Source organism: Biomphalaria glabrata, chromosome 11 (assembly GCF_947242115.1).
Source record: "Biomphalaria glabrata chromosome 11, xgBioGlab47.1, whole genome shotgun sequence".
Classification (NCBI taxonomy): domain Eukaryota; kingdom Metazoa; phylum Mollusca; class Gastropoda; family Planorbidae; genus Biomphalaria; species Biomphalaria glabrata.
The window spans coordinates 9871968-9897284 of NC_074721.1; the positions used below are offsets into that span (position 1 = coordinate 9871968).

Sequence of the window (25317 nt, forward strand, 5' to 3'; positions counted from 1 at the left end):
AGAGTATATATCAAATAGAACACTATTTATGTAAAGGCCCCTTTTTAAAGTTGATAAAATAAGAATTTGTTGTTATAAAAATCTGGCTATGCCTATAGCACTGTTAACAAAATTATGACTAAAATATTATGAACCTGAGTTGCTAGATTCATCCATGGAACTATACCATCTTTGTACGTCTGATAAACCCAGAGAATGAAGATATAGAATCTAGCTCTAGTTGACTTTAGACTAGATCTAGGATAAATCTCAAGCCTAGATGATCAGCTTCATCCTACCTTGATCGTGACATGATCATACATAATGATTAATCTGACTTCCAGACTTGTTAACTTCGTCGTAGGTGTCTTAGCATTATTTACCTTCGCTTAGCTTCTTCTTTGTGAATCATGAATGGAAGTGCTCACAGATCGTTCTTTAAACTACGATCATTAAACTATATGAAGATCTACTTTAGATTTACTAACGACTCTAAGCTATATCCTATTTTTACCCTTTACCTAGTTGATATCTATATTTTATATCAATATAAGAATAATAGACCTAGACTCTTTTATCTATGATCTAGATCATCTCGCTGTAGATCTAGAATCTGTATCTAGATCTATTTCTATACTCTGATTATACAGATTAAATGTTTCTGATGATCAATACTACTGTCAACAGCCATTGCCCATTAGCATACTCATGTACTAGATCAAGCTCTATTGATCACAACTCATATTGCCTAGATATAAACAACTGTACTAGATTGGACTAGAAATTCTAGTTGGTTCTATTTTCTTTTTTCATTATTCTCACACATTCCAGTTGGTACCAAATTGTGCTACTATTCACTGTAGTTCTAGATCTTAACTTTTCTCTTAAGTACCAAAGAAGTACACAAAGGATGTTGAATGATACCCAAAGGGCTCTAATTGCTACCATTCATTATGAGGATTCAAGGATTTACCCAGTGACTGCCAATGTGTGTTCTTGTTGTTTTCAAAAGAGTTTGCATCCAATGCCAGAAGCTGTATAAATACATTTAACAGTAAGTTTTTAATTAATTAATAATTTATTTTTAAACAGTATTTAATTTGTAAGAATCCATAAGCTATTTTCTAAGTTAATATTTACACAATATTGTTGTTATGTTGTAAATAAAACATATTATATTCCCTCCAGCCTGTGCAGTGTATTTTTAAAGTCAAAATTGGCTCATGCAGGTCAATACCATTCTTTTGTTATCTAAGGTGTTTTCCTTCAAATAATACTTTCTTGCATAAGAATTAAATATATAGTGCAACAATTTTCTATTAGAAGTACATATTAACCAGTTATCTTGGTGGAAAAGGATGAGTTGAGAAAATGCGTAAAGAAAGTCTTTATAAATTATTGAACTAAATCACTATAAATTTTTTGAGATTTTTTAAATAACAATTTTATTATTGCTCACATTAAAAACAATTGTTCTTTTCTGCAGATGTATATTTTAAGAAGAAATGATGTTTTCTTATCCCTAAGAGTTTATCAATAGAATGGATGCCACAAAACTCACTTGGTACTTACTTCCAGTAAGTAGGGCAGCTTAAAATTTAATACTTTAATCTTAGCCAAATTAATGCATGACATAAGAGCATGTGGGGAAAAAATCTCAATCAGTGGTTAAAAAAAAACAGCATTGTCCAACCATTTCCAGTGATTGGAATTTTCCTAAAATTTCCCCTGAGCCATTTTTTTTTTACATTTTGAATTATTTTTATTACCCTTTTATTAAGAAAGATGTAGCTAAGGAAGCACAATTCTAACTAGTTCAGACAGCCTTTACCAGTGATGCCCAAAATACAGCCAGCGGACCTGAGATGAACTCCAATTGGTGACAAGGCAGGGAGACCTAGGTCTCCCGTAGTGCCCTGGTAATGAACTCTGCTGTTTGGCGTAGTGCCTCGTAGCTTCCATACAAACTTAGTGAACCACTAGATACGTCCTCCCGCAGCTCGCGGAGCTGCGGACACTCTTGCAAGACGTGCGCCACCGTCTCTTCTGATTCCCCGCAGTGTCGGCAACGGGCATCAAAATTTGGCCGGAACCGGGCGAAGTACGCACCTATGGGGCAGTGTCCCGTACGCCACTGCGCTATTGTTGTTTGTTGCGACCTTTTTAGCCTCCACCACGGGTCCTCTCGATTTGGGCGGCGCATGTGCTGCCAGACTCCCCTGGCAGTGTTGGAGTCATCCCAGGATTTCAACCACTTTTCATGTACCCACTCTCGTATTACTGTCGTAGCCTGTCGGAACGTACTTGGCGATTCGAAAGCGGGCACGGCCAGCGCTCCTTCTCGTGCTAGAGCATCAGCCACGGCATTGCCCTTCACGCCGCAGTGCGAGGGCACCCACTGCATAACGATGACAGCTCCAATAAGCAGGCGGATGTTATTTGCTGCGCCTAATGCCTCTTCCACCAATTTGGACTTTCCCCCTAAGCCAGCCATGGCTTGGAGGCAGGACTGGGAATCGGTAACCATTACAACGGTAGTCGCAACGGTTATCTTTTCTCGCAGTTTTTGGAGCACGTGTTTTAGGGTATTTGTAATCGCCGTTAATTCTGCATCAAAGCTACATGCGGCGAGGCCGCATGTGTCTGACAGCTTTTCTGGGTCCAGGTCTGGGTAACAGATATAGGCCCCATACCCAGCTCTTACGGGGTCCTTCATGACCGACCCGTCTGTGTAACAGTATATGGCATCGGCCGGGTAGGTCTTTAGTGTTTCCAATGCCATTTTCCTTAGTAGGTCCGGGTGTGTGTGTCTTTTTGTGGCCCTCTCCAACCCATGTATAGTGAAATTTATGGGAGGGATGGGCTGTCTCCTCCAGGGCGGGCACGTGCTTTTCCGTCTAATTGGGACCCTGTCAGTGGAGAGGCCAGCTTGTGCACTCAAATTTGTAGCGCAGTGCATAAATGATGTCCGTTTTATCCTATGTTTCTCTCTCCAATGACTGACTAAAGTGTGGGTCGGGAGCCCTGGTTCGCCCCTTTTGTAGCGTTCCAGGGCAGTTAGCACGGCGCGCTCTCCTCAGGCTGAGAGGAGCCACGTTGAACATAATTTCTGCAGCGGAAGTTGGGCTCGATCACTGTAGAATCTACCAGGAAAAGTGAATGGATCTTTATTTTTTTTGTGTAGAATATGATAATAAGCCAACATCTTTGTTTATAAAAGAAAGTGTAGCTGTTAAAAAAACAACAACATATGAACGGTGTTGTTTAATGTGTGTATGTGTTTAAATGTTGACGTTAGGAAGAGATAAGTGATTAGTTGTGAATGATGCAACATAAGTGACATTGTCGTCACTTAGTCTATGTGAGGGGAGACGACTCCAGAAAGTAAGACTGAAAGCTTATGTTATTGTAGTGAGTTAGATTTTGTTAAATGATATTATTACATAAGTCTATAGCAGTTATTTAATCATTTAATCTCATTTCAACTTGATTTTGTTATAAATAAAGTTTTATCTAGTTTCTTACAAAAGGAAGTTATTCAAATTATTTGAAATTTTATTAGTTAAGATATATTACGCCTACAACGGTTTAGTTGTCTACTAGCAGTTTGGAGGACTTACTAGTTGTCACATTTTAAGTGGAGAAATGAAGACTTTTTTGCCGTCGCTTAAAAAAAACAAATTTCCAATATCGTATTTAAGGGATATGTTTCTAATCAAGTAGCTTCAGGTTAATTTAAATTCTTTTTTGTACCTTTTCCTTTGGTGTGGCCCCTGACACGAGTGTCGGAAATTTAAAAGGCCCGCAGGCCAAAGTAGTTTGGGTATCACTGGCCTAGACCATTTAAAAAGCTACAAGTTTAAAAAGAATAAAAGCAGTCTTTGACTTCTCCCTTTAAATTTGCAATGGGGTGGAGTCAGTAGATTTTCCGACATCTTGAGTAACTCTGTCTCTACTGTCTGATTTATAAATCTCTTGGTTGCCTCCCTTGATAGGCCAAAGCGTACGTGACCTTGTGGGTAGACTGTCCGATATAGCTCTCAATTTATCATTAATCTCTCCCTTGAACTCTAGTCTTCTACTTCTAGCGAGAGTGAAAGCACTTACGTGGTTCACTTTCCGCTGCCACCATGTTAAGTATGTCCTGAAGAATTGAGTCAACAATTGTCGTAGTTGGACCGAACACTTTTAATCATCACCATAGGACGCCATCTTAGGCCGGAAGGAAGTGTTCACAACAAAAGACGCATAACTCACAAAGACTAAGGACTATAACTTACATATCAACTATTAACAATATGTTCATATTTTAATGTATGCATTAACAAATTTTGTTTCAAACACTCATTACAATATTAAATGACTCTATTTATCTGGATTATATCAGCATGCTTGTGGAGTAAATTTCCTTAAGCTATTTTTAAGTATGTTCGCTTCAATTTCAAGTGCATTTAATGATTCATTAAGTTTTTAAAATATTACTTAATAAAATTTCAAAGATTAAATATTGTTATTATTATACTATTCCTTTTTTGTAATATGTTTGCATCTATTTTTGTTTCATAATATGTTCCCATAGCATTTTTTATGTAAAAGTTCTAAAATACTTTACTATACTCCTAATATACTTTTTAAAGGACTGTTTTGTTAGATGTTTTCAGAATTGATTTTACCTGTTAAGAACTTAAACATATGTAAGTTTTGTACTATATGATACTAAGATTGGAATTGTGACTTATGAATTTAATGTATATTTTTTCTATTCCATCCATATTAATATTTTGGCAAAGTTATTTGAAAATAATTTTTAACATATATTGTTTATTGTATAATATACATTTAGTAAATAGTTGTCCAACTTGAAAAAAATTATATACTCAATTATTAAATATTTTGTTGCTTTTATTAAACTGTAAATCTAAGCTGAATCAAGTTAATTAGCACACTAAAAAGATTTAAAAAACAATACTGTATGCTTTGAATAACATAGGACTTAAAGAATTTTGACATATTAAAGTAGATAGCATATCATTACTTCAATATTCACAATAAATGATAGCCATATTCAATTTTAATTACATGTTCAGACTATTAAATTTTATTATTTAAATTATAGCAACTTTCTCTTTCAGTCAAGCTTAAGATACATTCCTGTAAAAAGGCTATAATAAATTAATGTTTATGTAGTATTGTTCAGACACTTATAAGTTTAATCATCTATACTTCTAAAAACAAACTAATGTTTGTAGGGTTTCATTTGTTTGCAAATCAAATACAATTGCGAATCAAATATGTATTAATATCATTATCATTTTAAACAATAAATACTGAAGATAACCATTTAAATTTCTTATGTATTCTCATTTCATAAAACGCAATTAGAATATTACCTGAAATTTCATTCCATCATTGTAACTGTAACTGGTTTCATAAAAAAAATGGAGTGATGACTGGGTTGACTATACATTTTTGTAAAATAATGCATCAATGAATGTAGCTTATACTGTTCTTTTCCTAATCTTGGAATGTGTGGACTGATAATTTGCTGTTGCATTATGTTTTCATAAGTCATCGTTCCGACCAGAATTTATGCCCATGCATTCATCTTCACGACTAAAGGAGACCATATAGAGAAAATAAATAATTCTGCACCCCTAAGCTGTTGTTGCCTTAATATTATATTATTTTTTTTAATTCTTAATACATTTATTCTAAATATATAAATAAACCTTTCCCTTTCCCTTATTCAGTTAGACCGTTGGGACACCAAGCAAAACTTATGGATCGTCTTTCTCCATTCCTCTCTGTCTTTTGCCTTGTTTAGAACCTCTTTTAATGGCAGGCCCGTCTATTCTTTTATGTTGTCCTCCCATCGCTTTCTCCGTCTGCCTTTTTTTCTTTTACCTAAACTGTTCCATGAAGGACGGTCTTTGCGAGCCCCGCAGATCTTGTAACATGGCCATAGATTTTAAGCTTTCCTTTTTTTTTTTACAATAATAAAGCAACGCCAATAATGTGAACATCAGGAATAAAATTTGTGACCCTAACATTGAACTTATGTGTGACACACTTAGGCCTTACTACTTGCCTAGAGAATTCACCTAGGTGTGTGTTGTTGTGTACATACCACCGACGGCTGACACAGCGACTGCGTCGGAAATAAGTTTTGATGTGCTTCACAATGTACAATCAAAACACCCGGACTCTGTTTGTATCGTAACTGGAGATTTCAACAACCTAAATATTGACAACACACTGTCAAACTATTGCCAGTATGTCTCCCTCACCATAAGGCAGGGCAGAACGCTCGACAAATGCTACGTAAACATTAAGCAGGCTTACAAATGTAAAAGTTTGTTCCCAATTGGAGAATCTGACCATGTATTACTCCATCTTATACCAAATTACAAACCTACTCTTAAAACTAGAAAGAGAGTTATAAAAAACGGTCAAGATGTGGTCTGAAGAGGCTGTAGAAAAACTACGAGGATGCATTGAGAAAACTAACTGGGAAATCCTTATTGAGAACTGTCCAGACATAAACGAACTAACAGAAACTGTTAACTCATACCTATCATTCTGCGAGGAGTTAACAATTCCAACAAAAACAATACAAGTCTATGGAAACAATAAGCCCTGGATGACCAAAAAAATCAAACACCTTATTACTGAAAAGAAAACAAAGTATAAGGCTAGCAACTAAGAGTTTATAAATGCTAAAAATAAACTGAGAAAAGCAATAATTGAAGGGAAAAAAGCATACAAAGAAAAAATTGAGAATTTCTTTGCCAAGAACAACTCAAAACAATGCTGGGAGGGATTAAAGAAAATAACAGGCTGCGCCTCAAAACGAGAACAAATTTTAGTGGCTGATGATGAGAAATTCGCCAACGAACTAAATTATTTTTATTCTCGTTTTGACAAAGAAGATTTTGTTGATCTACACAAAGAACTTTTCAACACTTTGTCCAAAGGAAAACAAGAGCCCTACGTCAATTTTGTAACTGAGGATGAAGTGACCTTGTGTGACAAGAGGGAAAATAAGGGTGGCTACCTTTATTTTTTTTATTAGAGTTAGCCCCCTTTAGTACTTGATTTATGTCCCTGTCAATTGTTTACGAGTGCCACTCTCTCTTGAGCCTTTCAACTGACCAGTGTATTTTGAATTAAATCTATATACTGTTTAAGTCATACTTGTGTTGTACAATTGTTGTGTTACTCAAGAGGAGTGTGCCACTGTTGTGGGAAGAGTATTTCGATAATGAGCTAAGTAGATTTTATCAATTTGTTAGTACTAAATTGATTTATGTAAATGGTATAGGTCTACTTAGTCTCTTATCCTCTTCTGTATGTTTTTTTTTGAAAGACATATTTTGTTTAGATACGAGACAGTAGTGGGTCTCATGAATGACGTCATTTCATTGTTGATGTATGTATGATATTATTGTAAACCATCTTTTTGGTTTTTCGGCATAAGACATTATTGTGCCTCTACGATGGTGGTCCTTCATTATATTGACCGGAAACTGTCTTGCTACTTTGCTTAGTTTCATTATGTCATTTTAATTTGGTGAGCCTTTATTGCCATTTATATTTTTCATGATCTTTTCCTTTTGTTTGTAAATAAACTCCTTTTTTTTTGTTGCAACTGAAATCTCAGAATTATTATTTGTTTGTCTCGGTAGTATTATACATCTAGAGGCTATAGTTATTAGCCTAGATAATATAATTGGGACCACAAAGTACCACTGGACTAACTTGCCAGTACAGTACAGGTCACTGGTCTTATGACCTATCCTAATTTTAGGTCACACCTTGTTATTTAAAAGAGTAGACGTAACAAAAGCTTCTGGACCAGACAAAATTAGTGGCAAGCTGATCAAGCTATGTGCGGAGCAAATTTCTTCTATCTTCTGTCATATCTTTAACCAGTCATTGAAAACGTGCGTAATTCCAAACATCTGGAAAACTTCAGAAATCATACCAGTGCCTAAGAAACCAAAAATAGATTGCTTAAATGATTTCCGCCCAGTAGCACTAACACCTATTGTTATGAAATGTTTTGAAAAATATATGCTTAAACAACTTGTACCAAAAGTCAATAACAGCCTAGACCCTCACCAATTTGCATACAAAGCAGCTAGAGGAACTGAGGATGCCATTCTATTGCTTTTGGACCATCTTTATAAGCATCTCGATATACCCAAAACCTACGCACGAGTCCTCTTCGTAGATTTCTTTTCGGCTTTCAATACCATACAGCCACATTTAATGATAAACAAACTGAGTAACTTAAATGTAAGCCTTTACGTACAAGCATGGGTTCTAAACTTTTTAACCCAACGGCCCCAGTATGTTAAAGTCAACAACACCAAATCGTCAACTGGAGTACTATGTACGGGTGCTCCACAAGGTTGTGTGCTTTCTCCTGTACTATACACTCTTTACACTAATGACATAAGAAGCATCTATGACTCAGTTAAACTCATTAAATTCGCTGATGATACTGCCATAGTCGGTCTTATTTCAGGAGACGAAACTCAGTATCGAAGCTCGATAGAAGAGTTTACAAACTGGTGCACCGACAACTTTCTAGAACTGAATGTAACAAAAACTAAAGAACTTATAATAGATTTTAGAAAGAAAAAACAAACTATACGTGAACTACAAATAAACACTACATCTATAGAACAAGTAAAGGCATATAAATATCTAGGCGTTATCATCAACAACAAGCTTTCATGGGAAGACCTCCTTGGAACTCTGACAAAGAAAACAGCCCAGCGACTCTTTTTTTCTATACAAACTCAACAGTTTTAAATTAAACAAGAAGATCCTTGAGACATTTTACGGCGCAACTGTACAAAATCTGCTAACATACGGAATAAGTTGTTGGCAAGGCAACGCCTCATCTAAACTGTTGCAACGTCTAGAAAACATCATTAAAAAAGCATCAAAAATTACACTCACTACATTACCACATTTAAAGGAACTTTTTGAACAAACGTGCCTAAGAAAAATCGAAAAAATCTTGGAAGACAACGGCCACCCGCTCCATCAGAACTACGCCAGGTCGTCGCGAAGTGGGCGACTGCTGTCAATCAAAACAAGAACGGAGCGGTACAAAAACTCGTTCGTACCTCACTCTGTCAGACTCTATCACCGCCACTCATTGATCAGGGAACATGAAATGCACCCAGATACCTGTTTGTAGTCGCTGAATGAACTCTTCATGTTGTCTGTTGTATTTATGTGTATGTTTCTGTTGTGTTGTCTTTATATGAGAAACGAGTCCTTGTAATCACAACAAATTTCCGTAAGGATCAATAAAGAAGTCTTAGTCTTAGTCTTAGCAGGTCATCATGGGGTCCGATCGCTGCAGTAACTCTTGTCTCGAATCTCTTGGTTTATGATGCGGTCTTTGAATGCGATACCTAGGATCCTTCTGTAACATCTCAATGCCAATGCTAGGATCCTCGTCTCAGACTCTGCAGTCAGCGTCCAAGACTCGCAAGCATATAAAAATGTGGCCATGACCAGTGAGCGCATCAGTTTAATTTTTGTGCCTTTGTCTTTCAATATTATTTTAAGCTGTAAAAGGGCTACTAAGGATAGTGCTATTCGGCCCAAAAGTTCGGGTTTCTTTCCCTCATCTGAGACAATAGCTTTGAGGTATTTGAAGCTGCTAACACTAGATAAATTTTCACCACTAATACTGATGCCCCTTTTAAAGCCCAATTGGCTATTGGTCATGTACTAAATATATCTAGATCTGGGCTCTATTCTTATTTAGACTGTCAAGTGTAGACCGCTATAATGAGGATATGTCAAAACTGCGCCATATAAAAGTAATTCGTTATTTTTTTAAAACTTAAACTAAAACAAGGTTCGTATCAAAATTCTTTTTTTTTAAAACAACATTTGGATCAGTATTCTATTCAAAGAGTTAGTTAATAAATGGAAAATATATTTTATAACGATTCATTGACACTTTTACCATTGTGAGTTTAGATGCAAATTTGTTTTTGTACCAATGCGCGTATCTATGAATGAAACTTGAATTATTAATGAAAAAGTCCATGACCTTTTAAAAATTAATGCTAGTGGTACATGTATGGCTGTTAGTTTTTTTTCCCCAAAAGTTGTATATAGCGTCCAGCCCAAAAGATGTCCAGTTGTGAGTTTTTGATATAGCTTCTGAGATTTCCTTTACTGTGAAATCCTCATCAGGCATTTCTGGTATTAGGTTGTTTGTAATTTTGATTTTCTCGACCCAGTCAGCCTGCACCGTATAATGCAGAGGGTCGGACCAAAGCTACGCCCAATAGTCGATAAACGCGCTGTTAAGTGCTATCAGTGTTTTTAATTTTGTCAGCATCATTATCAGCTAGTTTATAAAAGAACTGTTTCCTTTTAGTGGTTTCGTTGTAGCGCTTTAACCTAGCTCCCTTTAGTTTAACGTTCTGTGTCAGCGTATCTTTCAGAGATAAGAGCTTTGTGTGGCTATCACAGTCCGTCAGTTTGATTCCAGTTGTTTTTAATATTGACTTCATTTTGCTAAGAATTTTCGCAGAATGGTTGTTTCAAAGATATTGTCAAATAGCATTTTTTAATTATTACAGACCTTCTTTCTACAACATTTTGATCTGTGATGTTTAGATAAGGATTTATTTTGTTGAATTCCTGGAATAATTTTTGCCTATAACATGGGAGCGATTTATCATCACAGTTAATGTCTATTCTCATTTCTCTCATCCATTTGATCCTTCTGACTCCTCTTGTTCTACCACCAACAGCACCTCTCAATTGTGTGGGGTGCGAGTCAGGGAGTAGATTGACCTCTTGCGTTTGGTCATTAGCTTGTGAATTATCTTCAGTAAACACTCGACTCATTGGTAAATAATATTTACCGCCTGTCTAATTTATTTCATAATCATCACTGTCCTGGAAGAAGCAATGGGCATGTTCTAATTCTCATCAATATTCAAATTAGATAAAAAAAAGAAGGTGCGTTATTTTGTTTATTTTAATCTACTATCTTTGTAAACTACCTTCTAGGATCTAAGTCTATCAATGGAAGTGACGCAACAAAATGGCGTCCCTAGACTAGGATAAGAAATTATCTCAAAACTAAGAAAACCTTGAGACCTAATGCATGTTAAAATCCTCAGTACATGCAGATATACAACCATGTAGAAGTACTTCAGTGTTTGTAAGGTCTAGAGTGCAGAGGCTTACTTTATCTCGCTAAAAAGTGCACTAAGTCAGAGAGAAGTAAAATATCTTTTATAGAAACCTTGACATGTGTGTTGAAAATTTGTATGATACACACTTCCACAAGAACCGAAAACTCTTCAACCAGTGGTATTTTTTTTCGGAATGATCTTAATTGCTAAACGTGTACTGTCTAACCCAATTTGTTGATATGTTGCACTAAGGTTATATTTAAACTAGTGTTTCGTGCAATAGCTGCAATGTTTGATGACAAACTTATTTCATAGGCTAGAGCGAGAAATTTGAAGTAATTGGTTTAAACATTCAACATGTGCTTTGACAATGAGATAAAAGGACATATCTTTGAATTGCAGGCATTTACCTTTCAAACTTTTACTTTAAAAAGTTACTTCCCCTGAAGTTTTTTATTGAAAAGTGTTTTTATTTTTTTGAAAATCTGCTTGCATATATATTTTTAAAAATTAGATGGTTCAATTTTCTAAAAGAAAACAGTACCCGTTGCATCAGAATTTTGAATGATCTAAAATATCATGATGTCCGATTTTCATTTTCTCTTCTAGTTTCTTAGATCTTAACGGGATGGGCGGACAGACAAATAGACGGACAGACAGGGCGTCTTTTACCCTTTTGAAGGCCGTTAATAATTACAAAATCGTTTCTCTATTAAAGAAGTTACGAAAGTTAAATAATATAAAACCACAAACCTATATATACTACAGTAGATACTGGTACTCTATTTACGATTTATTTAGGTTGGTGTTGTTTTTCTATTACACACCAAGTACCAGAATTTAGAAAAACTCAGGTTTGTATACAGTAGGCGTAGTCATATCACCACATGAACATATGTGATTCGCGAAATATTCAAATAAACAGTAGACTAAATACTGCACTCATCATTAATCTTCGGATACAATGATATTGTCATAACGTTGACTCTCTATCTAGATATCTACATTTCAGATCGAAACTGAATTGGAAATCTAGATTTTATTTTGAGACAAGAGTGTCACTTTGTCACTAGGCTAGATCTAGCTCTATCTGATTAAAGTTTATTATCTATATCTATATCTATATCTATATCTATATCTATATCTATATCTATATCTATCTATCTATCTATCTATCTATCTATCTATCTATCTCTCTCTCTCTCTCTCTCTCTCAATATATATATTGGTCCAATGAAATGGAAATTTAGTTTGACTACAATTGACAACCTCAGCGTAACTAATGTACAATAACAATATAGATGCAAATATGAACAACATTTATTCATTTATATTTATAAATCTGACTTCTTTGTACTTCTCGATGCCGACAGATGATCTTGTAACAATCTGATCGAAAGTGGGATGAAGGAGTTTTTAAATCTTTGTTTTAGTCCTAATAGACGATCACTTCGTTCAGATCTTATGTAACAGTGGTTTAATAGGTGCAGGTTGTCTTTAAGAACCGTGAGTGTTTTGGAAAGGCATCTTCCATGAAAAAGCTCTTCAAGTGATGTTCGAGTGATATACAATGCTTTTTAATTAGTCTGTTTAGTCCAAGTCTTTGTGCCAGTGAAGTATTACCATACCAGCAGGTGATGGCAAAGTTATTTAGACTGCTGATGGTGGCTGTATAAAAAAGTATTGTTCTGTCTATGTTAAATTTCCTTAGCTTTCTAAAATACAAGAGACGTTGGTGTAAAGGTTTTGACAGAATTTACTACATTTCAGTTTGTTGTTGATGGTTGTAATTAGGTATTTATATTCTTGCACTTGTTCTAGGTTTGTTTTTTATATGGATTTCTGCAAGATGGCCTTTAAGTTTCTTTCAATATATTATCATTTCTTTAGTTTTCTGAACATTTAAAATTAGAAAGTTATTTATACAACATCGGTGAAAATTGTTAATTATTGAATTATACAGATTTTCGTAACCTGCAATAAGGCCAATGATTGCTATGTCGTCAGAAAATTTTTTGATGGGGTGTGTCAGCTGATAGGCTCTGAATGTCGTTTGTATACATGGTATACAATACTAGTGACAGGACGCACCCCTGCGGCGTTCCACTGCTGAGCTCTCTCGTGCCTGACACATACCCGTTCACTTTGACATTGTGGGCGTTGGATAAGAAGTTAAGAATCCAAGCTTGCAAATTTTTGCTAACGTTCAATTTAGATAGCTTTTTTTTTATTATGCCACATGGGCGTAGCCAGGATTTTTTTTCGGGGGGGGGGGGGGTTGGGGGATTCCCCCCCCGCGAAAAAAAAATGTGTGTGTGTGTACATATTAATCTTTATTACATTCTGACCCTTTCGGAAGACGCTTAATGTGCCCTAGAATAGATTCTTCTCGGAATTAGTGGAAAACGTGTAGACTCCCCTCCTTTGCTAGCAAGGGGGTCTGGGGGAGTTCGCAGCGCTCCCCCAGCGCGGGGCGAAGCCCCGCCGCCGAGCACTATTTCTCGTCTTGAAAGTAAAAAAAATGTATATTCTGAGGTATCTACAGAGCATTTACCTGCGATTAAAAAGTTTTATTTCAAAAACCTAATGTGCTATTCTTACTGACTTAGACCCTCTCGCGACGTTCGGCTGTTTCCGCTACTCTTATTTTGCGTAATTCATTTTGTCGGAGAACATGTCCCGCAAAACCTCATGCGACGCTCTGTCACAACCTTACTAAGGGGTCGACTCCCAGTTCGGCATAGGATTTCTTTGATTTAGTCCCGATCTCTATGACTGACTCCTAAAATATGTCCTAGCCATCTTTGTTAAGCCACATTTAGTGTTTTTCAATTTCGGCAGAAGACTATTCACATTTTATTAATGGGGCCCAAGCCACTGGTAGAAATTTGTAACCTTTATTGACTACGCTCCTGGAATTACACGCCTGTATTTCGCTTTAGATTTTATATCGAAAAGGAAAGGTTTTTTCGTCAAAATCATCTGTCGAGGGGTTTTAAACTAAAAAATCTCTGGAGTTTTTTGTTTTTTTTAAATTCAAAACCCCATTTAGCTACGATCATAGAATTTGGTGACTGTAGTTTGCTTTAAAATAATATTGAAGGGAGAGGTTTACAACTCTAAACGCTCTGTAGGGGAATTTTAAACTCAAAACCATCTGGAGGGGTTTTAAACTTTAAAGAAAAAGCCATCTGGAGGAGGGGGGTTTAAACTCAAAACTCCCTTTGGCTACGCTCATAGCATTTTGAGTGCGCAATTTGCTTTTTTTTTTAAATATTGAAGAGGTAGTTTTCAGCTTCAAACCAAGCTGGCAGGGGGTTTTAATCTCAAAACCCCTTTGGCTACGCTCACAGATTTTATAGTGTGTAATTTGCTTTTTTTTTATATTGAATAGGTACTTTTTAGCTTCAAACCCCAACTGGAGGGGGGGGGAATTAAACTCAAAACCCCTTTGGCTACGCTCATAGAATTTTGAGTGTGTAATTTGCTTTTTTTTATATTGAAGAGGGGGGTAAATATTGGAGGGGTTTTAAAATCAAAATTTTCCTGAACTGTGGCTGTTGAAATTTGTGGATTTTTGTTTCCTTTTTTTGTTTTGTTTTATAGAAGAAGGCGATTTAACTGCAAAAACCTCTGGTAGGGGGTTTAAAACTCAAAACCCCCTATAGGGGGTTTTAAACTCAAAGCCCCTTGTAGGGGGTTTTAAACTCAAAACCCCCTGGTAGAGGGATTTGTATCTCAAAACCCCCTGATAGGGTTTTTTTAAATCTCAAAACCCCCAGGTAGGGGGTTTTAAACTTAAAACCCCCTGGTAGATGGTTTTTAACTCAAAAACCCCTCGGCTGTGCTGTAGTAAGTGATGATTTAGTATTAAAATCACACCTAAAATAAACAAAATGAAAGCAAAAATGAGTCACTTAATTTCGTTCCCCCCCAGGGGGAGGGGGATTTCATTTCGGGGGGGGGGGGTTTGAACCCCAAAAACCCCCCCTGGCTACGCCCATGTTATGCCATGTGGTTGGATGGTGTTGAATGCGGATGAAAAATTCCTTGGCATTTAGTGTAGGCTAAGTGTTTCCTCGAGCTTTTTTAAAAAAATATAAAATCCCCGCAATTTAAGGAAGTCTTCGGTCTTGAAAGCTATCCAAAATCAGCTATCCATATATATATATATATATATATATACCGACGGATCGGCCTTAAATCGACCATCAATGCCTGTCTTGGTGCCTTCCTGTTCTTCCCTAAAAAAACACTTTGAAATATAAGCACCATGTGGTGATTACTGCTCAAACTTTCAAGCCGAAACTGAGGCAATTACCATAGCACTACAGACAGCCTAAAACAAATTATACGAAGGAGTGCAATCACCATCAAATAATGATGTCTTCACAAGCACTTAAAAGGAGCATCTCAAACAGCCCAAGAGACTTGAAAATACTAATAGTGATAATCCATCATATGATATCAAAATTAAATATCAATATCACACGACAGTGAATCTCTAGACACATTGGCATCATGGAAAATGAAAGGCAGTTAAGCTATCAAAGGCACGTTCATCTATGGAACAACCAGATAGACATGTAAACTACCTGACCCTAAGTTCAATGTTAGACAACAACCACAAAGAGAAGTGGCTCAAGCAATGGACAAACAGCCCAAGAGAGTTGACAACACTAATTGTGATAATCCATCAAATGATATCAAAATTAAATATCACTATCACACTACAGTGGATCCCTGGACACATTGGCATCATGGGAAATGAAAAGGCAGATAAGCTATCAAAGGCAGGTTCATCTATGGAACAACCAGATCTGTTAACTACCTCACCCTAAGGTCAATGTTAGTCAACAATCACAAAGAGGAGTGGCTCAACCAATGGGCATCAGGAAACACAGGCAGAGCCATGTACAAAGAAATTACTACGCCTAACAAACTGGACAGTATTAACTAAAGAACAATCTACACTTTTCCAACTAAGAACAGAACACACACCACTATTAAATTACCATCTAAACAAAATAAACTCTACACAACTCCCCCTTTGCAGACACTGCGTCCACACTTATGAAATCCTAAACCATATCCTCTTTGAATGTCCCTTCCTAATCCACTTTAGGCAGACCCTACTTCCACTACAGCCCAACATAACCAACACCTTGTACGACAGTGCTGAACAACTGAAGAAAACCGCACACTTTTTTCCTTGGCATAGTCTGCAAAAGAGCTCACAGCTCAGCAGCAATAAAGCTGGCTAGAAGAAGAAGAAATGCGGATAAAAATAGTACGAAAAATACTATGGCGTAGTTTATCTGAGTATCAAGATGATGGTATAGACGATTCAGCATGAATAGTATTGCATCTTCTGTAATTCTTGACGGTTTGCAAGCAAACTGGTGCAGGTCAAGGCGTGTTTGACTTCTTTCAGTAGATATTATAAAATCATTTTCTCCAGGCACTTCATTGGAATAGATATAAGAGCTACGGGCCTTATGTCGTTGTTGAAAGCAATAATCTTCTTTTTGGGTACTGGGATTATTTCAGACATCTTTCAAATGGAAGGCATTTAGTGCGTTAGCAAGGACTTGTTGAATAAGGCAAAATAGATATAAGCCAGTTGTTTGGGACATAGCTTTACAAGTTTTCCACTTAATTTGTCGGGTCTCGATACTTTGACAGTGTTTACTTGTTTAAATATTTTAGTTATTTCCTGTTTATTGGTCTAGATTGCTGTTTTGTTTTCAAATGATGCCAATAAATCATGGTGGTCTTTCTCAAAGTTGTGTCAGTCAAATCAGCTGTAGAAATCATTTAATTCATTGACAAATCTGTTGTTGTCAGGACACACATTGGTTAGCGCTTAGGTAATTTGTTTCAAACCACTCCCACAAGCTTTGGAGAGAAAGAGAGAGAGAGAGAGAGTTAGTTAGAATCTGGAGCTTGTAGAGAGAGTAAGTTAGCATTGGAGTTGTACAGAGAATAGAGTTGCATTGAAAGATTTGTAAAATAAATATATATATATATATATATATATATATATATATTAAATACGCTTAAGAGTATATTTGTTTTTGCATAGAAATAATGAAGGGTTTAAAAGAACATATGACACGTACTAACATTTTTCTTCAAATACTTTGTAAGCCTAGTTTTTAACTGTCTTGTTTTAATTGTATGTCCTCCTTTGCAAAGCTTTGTCTCTTTTATATTCCTCCGTTTGGGTTTAATGGTGCCTGGTAAGAAACAGTGGGTCTCAAAGCGTTTTTATTAACGTACGACACATTTCTAAGAAAATATGAAGGAAAATTTTATAGCATATTTGGTATCAACATTTTTATTGCATAAATATTGTATCTTCAACAGATACTCCAGCATTAGCAGACCTTAGAACAATAGCTGACTGCACTGTATGTGACTTATTGCGGACCAACAAATTCGATTTTTTTTTTGAAGAATATTATAATCTTATGGCATACATTTGTGAAATACGCTAAATTTAAAAACACTCTTTTATGTTGCAAAATTTGAAAATTAAAAATATACTTTTCCTAACCTAAAAGTTGGTGTTGAAACCTAAGTGTTGTTATATTGTGTATCGTGTTCTTTTTTTCATTTTAAATTTGGTTACTGAAAATAAAGTTATTATTAGTTCTTTGTCAATGCAGAAATGTTACCTTATATGTTGAGTTAGGCTAGGAAAACCAGTGACTTGGCATAATTTAAGTGACTGGTTAACATGCTTGACGAGTAGGACGTAAACATTTTCTTTTTTGAAGTAACGTCTGTATATAAGATAAGAAGATATGTCGGCTGGAATTCTTAGAGATCTGTGACCTACTTTGAAATAATTGCTATTCCTTGCACATATTTTTTTCTTGCTAATAAAAAACAGCAATGAAGCAAGGTACACTATAAAATCATCACTCGTCATAGATGAATTATAGTAGAATCCATTTTTTAACAGTTATCTAAAGACGATTATTAAAATCTTAATGTAAAAGAGCTTATTTTTAATAATATAAAATATGTATAAAATGTTTAAAACGTAATATATAAAATAATTATAAAATATAAATAAATCAATGACACCAAACAGCAATTAAATAAAAGAAGGTTTTATTGTAAGTTTTGCTGCAAATTATAAAAAGGCAATGACTCAATAATCAATGTTTTAATAAATTTTTACATAGATGTTTTACAAAAGTTAGGAATAAAAATGTATGACTAAATGGAGTACAATAATTTTTGATGTAATTCTTCATATCTTACTTACAAAAAAATGATCCCTACTCAATAAATGCATAAGATGTTTTTGGTTAATGTGGCCTACAGCGTTTATCATTTGAACATTAGTAAATTGAATTTTGTTTTCTTATCTTTTTTAAAAAGTTGCATGTGATGTTAATATATAGGTGGTTGAAGCCTAACTTCTGGCCATTTTCAAAAGGATATTCTTTTAAAACATTGTTAAAGAGCTAAATTAATAAGTAAGATGTAATTTAAAGATCTCAACGTATGCTTGCCTATTACTTTTCAATCAAGTTCTCTTAATTGGTGCAAGTTAAAACATAATAATCCATTTTGTAATGGTCTGTCATAGGATACACTGGCCTAGGCGATACGCAGGTCGATTTCATTTTCAATCTTTCCGTTTTTGGGGAGTGTGCTGCCAAAATATGTGAATCTGTCCCTATGTTTTCTCTATCTGAACATGATACTGAACAGTGTAGGTGCTAGGACACAGCCTTGTTTTACTTCGAAGGGCTCCAATGGTTTTCTACTTTTTGGACACCAGCCTTCATGTCATCATGAAATAATCTCACCATGGTTATTTTTTTTCGTGGACAGCCATACTTTGACATAATGATAAGGTCAAATTAATAATGGAAATATTGCTTAAGAAAAAGCTTATTTGTATTGTTAAGCACTTCCACTGTGTCGATTACAAACATACTCAAAAGGAAGTAACACTAAACTTAATTCTGAAAAAAAAAATAACTGAATGTTTAAGGTCATATTGATAATAAAAATATTGCTTTAGAAAAAGCAAATGTGTATACATAACATATCTATAAATAATGTGTTTAAAGCATAAAGTTATATTGATATAATTAAATGAAAATTAAAAAGTTGCCTTAATATTACAAATTTTATTTGTTACTTAAGTTACTTAATTACATTTGTTATTTATTTTGAACAGGTGCAACTCCTACATGTCTCCTCAACTCCAAGAGGAGAATCCGCAACACTTTCCTCTGAGACAATTAGTAAGCATCTATAACTTGTTATATAAATGCAGGGCCTCTGCTAGGATTGTGGTCACTTCTGTGTTTTATTTAAAAGTGCCACCCCTTCCCTCATTTAAAAAAATATTTAGACAAAGCTGGACATTGTACATAAACGGTTATTTGATTTAAATCCTCTTTTTGTAGGCCATACCTTTTTTCCTTTAATATTCCAATCGTTTTTGTATCCCATTCCCTTTAAGATGTTTTATTTCAATTTTTATTTTTGTAAAGAATGTAATAAAAAGAAAAGAAACTTAGTCTTATTAATAACGATTTTTACATTATATTAATTTACTACTATGTATAGAATCCAAATTTAAGTAATGAAATTTCACTTAAACGAGTTTTTTTTTTCTGAAATAGTGTTGCATAACTAATTTTTAAGCCCCTGTGCAAAGCGTATTCTATTGTTTTTAATTTCACAAATTCCTTTTTCCTGGTATCTAAAATGCCTTTTTCTGATTGAAAGAATAGAGAATATATATAAAAGGCAATAGTTATGTGCTTTCTTTAAGATTGTATTATACTTCATAATTAAAATAAAAAGTTAAGAGCCGTAATAAGTCTAATAATAAAAAGGCAATAGTATTATGCGAGAGACATTCATGGTAGACCTACATATTGTGCACGAGCATTTGTAATGGGCATGATCTTATTTAGAATACTCTTCGTGTTAAGTAAAATGTATATGTGGTTGACCTTTTTATTAACACAAAAGTCATCACCATAATGAAAAGCAATGGTTGGAAGAAATTCAGAAATAGCATTATAGAAAAAAAAATTAGCACAAATGTGTTGAAATGGTTTCTTCAAGACTTTTTGACCATATTTTTGTATATGTCTCTCACAAAAAAGGTCTACATTTGACAAGGTCTTATTAGAATACGAAATGATGTCTCCTATTTAATATATTTAAATGTTCAAAACAGTTGTAATGTAATTTTACTAATATTCAGATAAATGACACTGAAAATAAAACATTTTCTGGACGCCTCTTCCCTTGTTGTTGATTGTTGGTTGCGTTGTCACTCTAAACAGCTAGTACAACTGAACCAATATAGCCGTTTTATATTTTTAATAAATACACTTTAAATAACTTAAACAAATTTCTTATGTGAACGAAAAATTAATAGAACTGTTATTACAATATTCACAAATTTAGCTTCAGATAAAATATAGATCAAATATTAATGAAATTAATTGATATTTAAACTAAACATCTTTATTGTTTCGTGTCTTGAGATAGTCTGTCATTTCACTTTTGCATTACCCTTATGCATAAACACCTATCCATCGCCTTACCTCTTCTTACCATCATCTAAGAAACACACACATTCTATAACAGCCTTTTTGTCACAACATTAGAGGTACGCCCCCATTCCTCCACTCCTCAGTTTGCCCAAAATTAGAAAAGCACAGCATTAAAAATAAAGACAATCAATAAAACAAAACAGAATAATAGTAATAATGATCTAATAATAAAAGCTTGCACAATTTTTAAATAAAGACATTTAAATATAGTTATTTATAATTAAATATCAAGTAGTTCTAATATTAAATATTTATAAAACAGATACTGTTTTAACTAATGAATAATAAAACTAAAGCTAACATCCTAAATATATACTTTGCTTCAGCATTCTCAGCCCCATGAGACAAAGATATATTACTTTATTTGAGCCAAGTAGACAACATAGGAGATATAGAAGTACAAGAAAAGAGAATCCAAAAACTATTAGACAACACCAAATTTTATAAAGCTTCTGGACCTGATAATATTCCAGCTAGATTACTCAAAGAACTAAGCAATGAGCTAGCACCAGTGTCCAAAAGACTTTTTCAGGCATCTCTTAACCAGGGCAGAGTACCAAGGGACTAGAAAGAAGCTAATGTCACCCCTTTATTCAAAAAAGGAGAAAATCTGACCCAGGAAACTACAGACCAGAATAGTACTAAATGAAAAACTGTCATGGAATCCCAATATAGATGAATCTATCAAAAAATCAAACAAAGCATTAGGGTTTATTAAAAAAAATTCTATAAATCAAAGAAGAACATAAAACTAAAATGTTTTTTGTACCTTGGTTAGGCCAATAATAGAATATGAAGTTATGTGATTTCATTTTTTTTTCAGTTTTGACATTTGTTTTCTTCTGTACTAGTATTATTTTAATTCTTCATTTTTCTGAATTCTGAAAATGTCTGTAAAACAAAGTGAACTTCTGGACTTATACGAGGCAGGAAAGAAATTAAGTTACCAGAAGGAAGGACTTGAAGAATGGGTTGCCAAAGTTATCCTGCACAACGAAGAAAGGGACGCAAGAGCAGAGGAGAGAAGAGAAAAGCCCAGAATGCAGGAACTGCAGGTGACAGCAAAAATCAAGATGGAGGAACACGAATCTAAAGCACGAATAGCAATGCAATCCAAAACAGCTGAAGCCAACGAAGAAACCAACAGCAGAAACACAAGGCGCACAAAAATGCAGAAGTTTGTTGAAGGGACAGACAGAATGGATTCATTCATCCATAGGTTCGAAATATTGATGAGGCTGGAAGGGAAATCCCAGAAAGAATGGGCTAGAGAGCTCCTCAGCCTAGTGGATGAAAGAGCACTAGATGCACTGCAGGTGCTTAATGACAAGAAAGTGGGAGACTACACCTTACTGAAAAAGACACTACTAGATTTTTACCAATGCAGTGAGGACGATTATAGAAATAAATTCCACGAGCTGAAACCACCGACCGACGGCAACATGAAACAATTTGTCTGCGAGGTGAGAACTACTTTTGAGAAATGGTTTCATTCCTCGGGCATTGAGGGATCATTTCATAACAGTTCATCATAGTAGTCAAAATAATTTCTTCGGTTAGGAAAAATCTCTTTGCATTCTTTAAAGAAAGAAAGCCCAGACATGTGGACAAAGTCTTGTACCTATGTCAAAGATACGTGGCTGCTCATCCAGGCAAAAGTTTGCAAAAAGCTCCAGAGGATCAAGCAAGTGCATTTTTGCCACAACGGAATCCAAATTTACAGAATCTACTACAACAGATTTAAGTCAGAACACAAGATGCTATACATGTAGTAGATTTGGACACATGGCAAAACAATGTAGAGACAAAGGGAGAATAATTTATAAGAAAAAGGAAGTAGTGGCTTAAGTAGGCGGACTAGATAACAACCTGTCACCATATGTCAGCCCTGCAATCGTGAACGGCCATTACATCCAGGCAGCCCTAAGGGATACAGGGGCCACAAAATGTGTGGTGTAGTCAAAGTTGGTGAATCCTAATCAATATTGTCAGAAACGTTGCAGGGTTCAAGGTTTTGGTGGCCACAATAAGGAGCATCCGACAACCAAAGTACATATCAACTCCCCAAACTTCAACGAAATGGTGGAAGTAATAGTGGTTCATGAAGGACCATTTGAACTGCTGATAGGAAATGTTTCTAACATCGGTTTTCCAACAGAGTCTCAAATTACCTAATGGAAAGAAACTTATTGCTGGTGGCCGAGACAAGTAGAAGTAGAGGATATGGAACAACTAAACCGATGTCATGAAAATACAAATGTAGTACAAGAAACGATATAACAAGTAGAAACCAGGTAACAAAAACTAATCAGAGAACGAAGAAATGGTAAGAAAGATACTGACCAGATAGATGAAAAACCCAAACTTTCAGTTGACTTTTTCTGCAATCCATTTCAAAACGGCATACCATCAATAGCTGACCTTCGTGATAGCCGGATGAATGACAAGGAAATCGCCAACATGATCCAACAATCTAAAAAGTTGTGATACAAAAATAGGCCAACAATATGCCATGCATAATGACATTCTTGTCAGAAAGTTGACAGAAAAGCATCATTTCATGGCAGCACAAACGAACAGACCCTTAAAATTGTTATACCTAACGTGTTCCGGTCTGAAATATTAAGGCTTGGTCATTACATTCCTATGTCCGGACACTTAGGGATTTATAAAACACGGCGACGCATATACAAACATTTCTATTGGCCAGGCATTAACAGATAAATAGCTGAGTACTGCAGATCATGTCATGCCTGCCAAATCACAGGAAAGCCTAATCAATTGCCACCAAGAGCGCCTCTTCAAGAGAATAAAACATCAAAAGAATCAATTTTACACATCCTTATGTACTGTGTTGGTCCATTGCCAAGGTCAAAACGAGGGAACCAGTACCTTCTTACCATAATGTGCAAGATTTACGCGCTATCCAGAGGCAGTACCATTAAAAAGCCTCAAGGCAACAACCATTGTGACCGCATTGTCAAAATTTATCACAACGTTTGAGTTGCCAAATGTCATACAGACCGATCAAGGCACCAATTTTATGTCAGAAACCTTCCAACAGGCACTTCGCCAGATGGGAATTGAACACTCAGGAGGAAACGAAAAACTTGAGGGTATATGTTAGAAATCTAAGGGACAAACTCTTTAGAATTAATGACTTTGCTTATAGCAATCGTAGAGAAAGCCACAATAAATTAAAATCTATTTATGACAAGATATCCAGACAAAGACAGTTTAAAATAGGTGACAAAGTATTATTGAAAACGGCAAGGGAAGGTGATGCCCTTCAGAAAAGGTTTGATGGGCCATACGAGGTAGTGGGCAAGGAGGATGATGTCGATTACACCGTACATGTCCCTGGTAAGAGAACAGGAAAAATTCGTCGTCACATAAACAGGTTACAGAAATTTTAATAAAGATTCTTAGATCAGGCAACTGTACTAGCTATTGTAAGGAGTTCAGTCCCCATGGGAAAAGAGAACCAGGTATATGTGGATACCGTTCTCGGTAAAAAAATCCCTACAGTTAAGATAAAAATTCTGAAGCCCTGTGTAAGTTGTCCGAAAAATTAGAACATCCTAGTCAACGAGAAAGGGAAGCAACCAGTGATTTAATCCAAGCGTACCCACAGTTGTTGTCTGATGTGCCAAACAAACTTAGTGGTACATGAAGTTAACGTAGGGGATGCAACTCCTGTGAAGCAACACCCTTACAGACTACCTCTCGCCCAATCTCAATTCTTAACTTCTGAGATAAACTATATGCTGGAAAATAACATTATAGAAAGAAGTGAAAGCCCATGGAGCTCACCATGCTTGCTGGTACCTAAAACTGATGGTACATATAGATTCTGTACCGACTATAGAAAGGTGAATCTAGTGACCAAACCAGATGCTTTTCCAGTTCCCCGCATTGATGACTTCATCGATGGAGTTGGACAAAAATCGATCTCTTGTCCGGGTATTGGCAAGTTCCTTTATCAGAAGAGGCGAAACAAGTTTCTGCCTTTTGTACTTCTGATGGCCTATATCAGTACAAAGCATGCCTTTTGGTATGAAAAACGCTCCAGCTACTTTCCAGAGGTTGATGAACAAAGTTATTGCCGACATCCCAAACTGTTCGGCCTATCTTGATGATTTAGTCATATACCATGATGACTTTGATGCTCATCTGGCTTGTCTAAGGACTTTATTTCAAAAGCTGAAGAACTCTAATCTTACTATTAATCTTAACAAATGCGATTTCCGTAGAGCAGCAATACAATATTTAGGCTACATTGTGGGTAACGGGAAAGTTAAACCTATTCAGGCTAAAGTGGAAGCAATTCAAGAGTACCCTGTACCTAAATATTTAAAGGAAGTCAGAATGTTTTAGGTATGACAGAATACTATTGTAAGCTTTGCAGTAATTATTCAGTTATAGCTGTCCCATTAACTGACCTAAAACGGAAAAGGAAATTTCAGTGGAACACTTCTGCTAAAAGAGATTTTAAAGAGCTTAAATGTGTTGTTAGTAGAGCCCCAGTTTTAAAAGCAATTGACCAT

The 25317-nt window shown here is 35.4% G+C and overlaps 1 protein-coding gene and 1 long non-coding RNA gene across 3 annotated transcripts in view; one reads left to right on the plus strand and one right to left on the minus strand.

Moving 5' to 3' along the window:
- LOC129921611 (mucin-2-like) overlaps window positions 1-25317 on the minus strand; it is a 361373-nt gene that overhangs the window by 119599 nt on the left and 216457 nt on the right. The window lies entirely within an intron of this gene.
- LOC129921759 (uncharacterized) lies at window positions 114-17711 on the plus strand. 2 transcript variants are annotated; one of them, XR_008773722.1, is made up of 4 exons: window positions 114-1033; window positions 1168-1208; window positions 1466-1556; window positions 17535-17711. It is a non-coding gene; the product is annotated as an uncharacterized LOC129921759 (long non-coding RNA). The 2 variants fall into 2 exon arrangements; XR_008773723.1 differs by lacking the exon at window positions 1168-1208.